The sequence below is a fragment of the Pseudonaja textilis genome, chromosome 1, assembly GCF_049901715.1.
Source record: "Pseudonaja textilis isolate UNSWEBS1 chromosome 1, rPseTex1.2, whole genome shotgun sequence".
Taxonomy (NCBI): Eukaryota; Metazoa; Chordata; class Lepidosauria; order Squamata; family Elapidae; genus Pseudonaja; species Pseudonaja textilis.
In genome coordinates this window covers 323,035,186-323,042,279 of record NC_141990.1, presented here as the reverse complement: position 1 = coordinate 323,042,279, position 7,094 = coordinate 323,035,186, and positions in this window count along the sequence as shown.

Sequence of the window (7,094 nt, the reverse complement as noted above, 5' to 3'; positions counted from 1 at the left end):
CCCTTTCAAGGGGACGAAAAGGGGCGAGCCCACAGGGCGCCCAAGCCAATAGCGGACGAGCGAGAGGAGCCTCCGATCTCACTATTGGCTCAAACTCCTCGGAGTGACGCGAAAGCTGGTCCACTCAGAATTCGGGAGCGCGCGAGATTCCAAAGGGCGGGGATAAAGTGGGAAGTGTATGAGACGGTTTTAAAATTATAGTCATGAGTCGCAGCCAATCACGGGTGACGACGCGGTCGGCCCGGCTGATGATTGGACGCTGGCGGAGATGAAGAGATTCTGTGGTATATGGGGCAACCCAGGAAGAGCGGCGCCAAAGGAAGCGATCAGAAAAAGTGAGATTGAGAAGAAAAAGCCCTCGGAAAAGAGGCCGGCCTTAAACCTTTATAACGTTCACGATTTGGCGAGACAAACTAGTGACCTCTACGCTATCACATACGCCGATAGGCGGTCGCAATAGCAACCGCCAATCAGGTTCCTGACCATTCTCCAGCGCTGCCCAATCAGTGCATGGCGACTGTAGACTGATAGCAGCCCAAGCCAATCAATGTCCTGTAAAAACGTATGTATGCCCATACAGAGTACTCCCGCCTATCAATGGACGTTGACGGCCAACCACAAGGCGAAGAACTAGCGGCTCCGCCCACTCTCCATCTCTTCCGTTTACTTTGGGTCGTGCAGAAGGACACGCGATTGTTAAAGGCGCCGCGTTGACCTCGCTGGAGGTTATTAAGCATAAGGGCGTGTGGGCGGTGTGTGTGTGTATGTGTGTGTGTGTGTTGCGTAATAATCCTTGTCCTGCTTGCATGGAAATTATGGCGCAATTAATCGTGAAATCACACTTCCATTAATAAAAGCAGCTTATGCCAGTGAATAGCAAAGAAACAGGTTTTAGATGCATAGAAAAAGCCCAATGTTCGCTAACCATAAAGGCTTCGATCGGTGTAAAAGGAATTATGGTTTCATCAACCAGCTCAGTCTGAAAAGTATGTAGAAGAAACAGGAAACTCCAGTTGCCTCCTGAAAAAGCACTTTGGGGACAACCGATACCTGGATGACTGAGAACCTCTACAGCAGTGGTTCTCAACCTTCCTAATGCCGGGACCCGTTTAATACAATTCCTCATGTTGTGACTCCCAACCATAAAATTATGGCTTGGTTCCTAAGACCAGGGGTCTCCAACCTTGGCAACTTGGACTTGTGGACTTCAACTCCCAGAGTTGAAGCTGGCTGAGGAATTCTGGGAATTGAAGTCCACAAGTCTTCAAGTTGTCAAGGTTGGAGACCCCTGCCTAAGACCATCAAAAATATGTGTTTTCCAATTCTGTGAGGGGTTGCGAGCCACAGGTTGAAAACCACTGCTCTACAGACTTTGAACTATGCAATTTGGAATGGACACCCTTTGAATGGGGTGGGAGTAGGAATGGGTTTCCAGAGGAAAAATTGCAGACTCCAAGAACCATTTGCACTACTCAGGTGGCTCTGAGGACACGGATAACCTCCAAGTAGCCTCAACAACTCTCTAAAAGGATGCAAATGACTAGCTGCCTGCAAGGGGTATAAACCCGTCCATTCCCCACCATCCAGTCAGAGCTGAAGAAGCTTCTTGGATGAGAAGCAAAATTTCTTCAAAAGAAAAAAAACCCAAGAAATTCCAGTTGCCTCATGAAAAAAGCAGCATTGGGGCAGCTCAGTCTTAGAAAAGTGTAAAAAATCAAATGATAAGATGCATCCAAGAAGGAGAAACACTTTCAAATGACTGACATTTCAGAGAGCTGCTGTGTTTAGGAGCAGTCTACCCCTACTCACCTGCTCTCACAGACACTGCTTCCAGACACTGAGCAGCTCAAGACGGAATCCAAATCTTGTTTACAAGAAAAGCACGCAAGAGGTTCTATCCCTCTTTGCCTCCTGCTGAAGTTAGAGATTAAGCCAATTTATGTCAGGTTATATATTTCTGCACAAAATGAAGCCCTGTTTGTACAGGGGATCCACGACTTAGGGCCAAAATTGAGCCCCATATTTGTGTTGCTAAGTGAAGCATTTGTTAAGTGACTTTTGCCCCCATTTTATGACTTTTCATGCCACCGTTGGTAAGTGAATCAATACAGGCGTTAAGCTAGTCACACAGTTGTTAAATTAATCTGGCTTCCCCATTGACTTTGCTTGTCAGAAGGTCTCAAAAGGGGATCCCATGACCCCAGGACAATCAAATATGAGGCAGTTGCCAAGCGTCTGAAAGTAAATCTTGACCATGGGGATGCTGCAATGGTCATAAGTATGAAAAACGGTCATAAATCACTTTTTTCAGTGCCGTAACTTTGAACAGTCATTAAGTGAACTGTTGTAAGTTGAGGACTACCTGTACATCAAGACCATTTTTATTTTATTGCTATTTATTTGCACAACTCTTTCATAACAGGAGAAAAAAACATCTATTTCCCAGTTTTAGCAGTGGGGAAAGTTCTTATTAGCACAAACCGTTTGGGGTTATAAGGCAGCAAACATAACTGGCTTCACATATTCTTGCCTAAGCTATCTTTAAAACCTGATTTGTTGAACAACCCAAAACAAGCTGGGCTTACAAGCCACTAAGCCCAATCTATGGATTAGACCACAAATTTCACACGTATACATTATGGTTGAGTGTGATGCACGAGTCCCGGTCATAACCTCCAGTTTTGGTCACCATATTATAAAAAAGATGTCGAGACTCTGGAAAGAGTGCAGAAAAGAGCAACAAGGATGATTACGGAGCTGGAGGCTAAAACGCACGAAGAACAATTGCAGGGATTGAGGGAGACATGACAGCAGTCTTCCAGTATTTGAGAGGCTGCCACAAAGATCAGAGGGTCAGCCTATTTTCCAAAGCACCTGAAGGCAAGACAAAAAAACAACAGATGGAAGCTAATCAAGGAGAAAAGCAACCTAGAATTAAGGAGAAATTTTCTGACAGTGAGAACAATTAATCGGTGGAATGGATTGTGACTGCTTCATCACTGGAGCCGTTTAAGACAGCCACTTGTCTGGAATAGTATTAAAGTCTCCTGCTTGAGCAGGGGTTGGACTAGAAGACCTCCAAAGTCCCTTCCAACTCTGTTATTTTGTGTGGCAGGCATTGCAAAATGCACATATCCTTGCCAAGGCTTAAGTAGCTCTGTCTCTCTGCAAACGTAGCTTTCGTGACACATAAAATCATAGCTGAGGGTGGCAGTATACCTGGATATCCGAAGCTTTAGTGTCTTAATTCTTCAAAAGGGGAAAATTCTTCAAAAACCTCCTCCAAATATGTTTGGTTAACACCTTTTTGCCCATGTTCCAAATACTATATCCCCATCTTAACTGCACTTTCTTTAAGCCTATTAAATGGAGGTGGGAAGAAACTCCAATACGGAATAAGAATATCCTCAGAGTCCACAAGAGAGTAACTGCTTTGCCCCTTACCTAAAATTATGAACAGTTCTAATGGTTTAATTAATATTTTTCCTGTACCAACAGAAGAACTCTCTCTTAACAGAGATATGAACTGATCACTTCCAGTCACACCGGGAATAAGGTGAAGAGTTACAGATGCTAAGCGGAGTGTCCATCCTTGACAACTTTTTAAGATTTGTGGACTTCAACTCCCAGAATTCCCCATGCTGGCTGGGGAATTCTGGGAGTTGAAGTCCACAAGTCTTAAAGTGCTTGTGGGCCATTCTCCAGCTGGGTTTCCATTTTCTCTGAATTTATCACTTTTGTTTCTTCTTTGCCAATCTTCCCCTTCTCCTCTATGGATCTGTAAACCACAAAATAAGCCTGGATTTTTGTAATCATTCAGAGGCTGCATTTCCCCAGGTCAGCACATGACCAGATTAGCAAATCACTGTCAAAATGTTCCACGAAGCTGGCCGAGGAATTCTGGGAGTTGAAGTCCACAAGTCTTAAAGTTGCCAAGTTTGGAGACCCCTGGACAATAACATGGGACTATAACTATTTCAGTTCTGAGCTGGCAAAACCCTGTCGCTCACAACGGATTATCTACTATCATTTCAGAACATTTTTTTCCTCCCATCCTCCAGAGGTTGCAATGCTGCCAAAGAGGACAAAAAAAACCCCAGACCCCACTTCCTTTCAAAATCGTTTTATTAAATAGCTTCAAATCCAGAAAAACGAAACAAAAAAACAGAAAAAAGCAAAAAATATATATCCCATCCCCTGCCAACCCACCCACCCCCAATTCTACAAAACAGTCGATTTTTACCCATTAGATTCCCCCTGCTTCCTAATAGCCTCCCCTATCCCCCCCAGGTGCAAATCCTAGCAAATCCCACCCTAGAGAAAGGGGCATCATCTCACAAAAATCAGGAAAGCGACATCAAAAGACAAGCAGAGTGGATTTCCATTCAGCGCGCCCAGCGAGACATGGGATCCGGGTAAAAATAAATAAAAAGACAACCCCACCACACACACACACACACACCATCATCATTTGCTTGCGAAAAGGAAAACTTGGGATTTTAGCAAAGTCCTTTTTCTACAGCAGACAGAGGAGGACATTTTGAAGTGGGCTATTCCCTTCCCGTTCTAAAAGATGGACGTCAAAATCCTTGGGGAGGGAATCAGCAAAAAAAAAGAGGGCGAGCTCAAAGGAATAACATTTGAAAAGGCAGGAATGCAGGAGAGAGAGAAAGTAGACTCCATACAACAAGGGTCTTCAAACTTGGCAAGTTTCAGACTTGCGGACTTCAACTCCCAGAATTCCTGACCTAACATGACTGGAGGAGGAATTCTGGGAGTTGAAGTCCACAAGTCTTAAACTTGCCAAGTTTGAAGACCCCTGCTATACAACTTGCTGGTGCTGGTAGATCCCTTTATTTATTTTCCACTGTAAGAAGAACCTTCTTGGATAAATATGGTGTCACATTGTCCTGCAATGGAACCATGAAAAGGAGGAACCCAGCAGAGATGCCCTTGGGTTGGGATCTTATCTCCTAGGGCAGGGTTTCCACAACCACGGGAACTTTTTAAGACGTGCGGACTTCAACTCCCAGAATGCCCATGCTGGCTGGAGAATTCTAAGAGTCGAAGTCCACGTTTTAAAAGCTCCCATGGTTGGGAAATGCCATCGAAAGGAGTCTTGCCTCTTCTGGATGCTATTTTCTGTGCCAAACTCCTGTTGAGAGAGACTTCAAAAACAAAGTGCAATGGATATTTTCAGAAGACATGGGAGAAACCTTGTGGAACCATCACATATCTTCCCTGGGGGACCCTGGTGCTGAGGACAGCTGGGGTAGTTGCATTCCTGGAAAACCATACAACAGGGGTCCCCAAACGTGGCAACTTTAAGACTTGTGGACTTCAACTCCCAGAATGCCCGTGCTGGCCAGGGAATTCTGGGAGTTGAAGTCCACAAGTCTTCAAAGTTTCCACTGGTTGGAGACCTCTGCCTTACAATCTCCCATTGGGGCTGTTTTGGAACGGACTACTCTCCAGTCTTGAGATCATTCATCTGACACGGCATTGAGTCAGTCTGTTTGCAAGAGGAAAAGCCCCTTCCAGGTGCAATAAGCCAAATGTGCTTTAAGATGACCAGATAACCAGATCCATCGCGTATACCCTGCAACCCGAGAACTACAACAGCCACAAACGCATTTGCAATTACAAGACTTCAATGGTGGAGGGGCGGGCTGGATTTGGCGGCAGCCATCTTGGCACTTGAACTCAAGCAAGCAATGGCTGGATTAGAATGTATGAACCAGGGACAATTCCCCCACCCCCACCCCGATGTCTCTGTAAAGGATTTCATTCCATCCAAAACTTAAACCGTGTTTGTTTTAGCTGGATTTCCCCTGATAAAGAACATGGCGTGAGGAAACCGGAGAATTGCTTGCCGCATGGGACTGGTTTGAGGCTCTGAAGGTGGTTTATGGCCCTCAGGACTTAGCCTGCAGTTGGCTACTTTGTGCAACTTGAAGAGCGGAAGCAGGACAATTTGATGGTGGAAACCATGTTATGATTGTCTTTAGATCAGGGGTGGGCAAACTACGGCCCGGGGGCCACATCCGGCCCGTTGGTCTTTTTAATCCGGCCCGCCGAAGATTGGTACAGAATTAAGATTTGATGTGAATGATTGCATTCATTTGATTTTGACTTGTAATGACAGGCATTTCGACACCAGGTGGCGGCCCGTCTGTCAAATTTTAAAAGTCAATGAGGCCCCCGAGCCAAAAAGTTTGCCCACCCCTGCTTTAGATACTACGGGTTTATGGGCAGGTCCTCTCACCCACAGAGAGGTTGCGACAATCATTTACTCCCGCTTTCTTCTGGGAGGACTTCCCACTGAGAAAAGATTTCCAATTGGGAGGGGTTCGATGGGGTTTCTTTTGTGTGTGGGGGGTCTTTGTTCTTCCCCAGAGTTGCCTCTGATTTGGAGTCTGTGAAGTAGCAATCGAAAACAATGGAACCATACCTTGTTCTGTTGTTAGTTTGAGCTCCGAGCTTGAATGCGCACTGAAGATGCCTCCTCAAACGAGGACGAAATGTTTGCAACCAAATCACCATTCTCAAAGAGTTCAAACCGACAACAATCCAATCCAAACTATTAATATTGAAAGTCATTTCAATCATAAATCTCCTGCTACCCTTGCTTTCCTATGCTGGTTACTATTTTACTTGTATGCCTCCCATTCCTGAAGACTCTGGGACGGCTTGTTTTTCCTCAAGCAGGTTGAAGGAGAACCTTCTTCAGGTTTTCCACTATCGTGGTTTGTTAGCAGTGATGCTATTTACCAGGCCTCTGGCTGAGATTTGAGCATTTAGACTAGCAGCTATTGGGGGGGGGGGGCGTAGGTGACCTTTGTGATTATGGCTTTGGCCACACACTCTGGCCTGTAGGATCTCCAGCCATCAGAGGGGAGATGAACAGGTCTAAAGCATGACGTTTATTGGCAGGAAGTAGCGATCCCCAACTCGGCATCAAAGACTCTGTTGAAGGGAAGCTGGAACTAGGTGGGTGGAGTGGGTTTTTTTTGTCCCACATTAAAAACCTCTGCGCCAGTGGGCCTCTTAGACTTAGAACCAGGGTTAAGTTTAAGACTTGTGGACTTCAACTC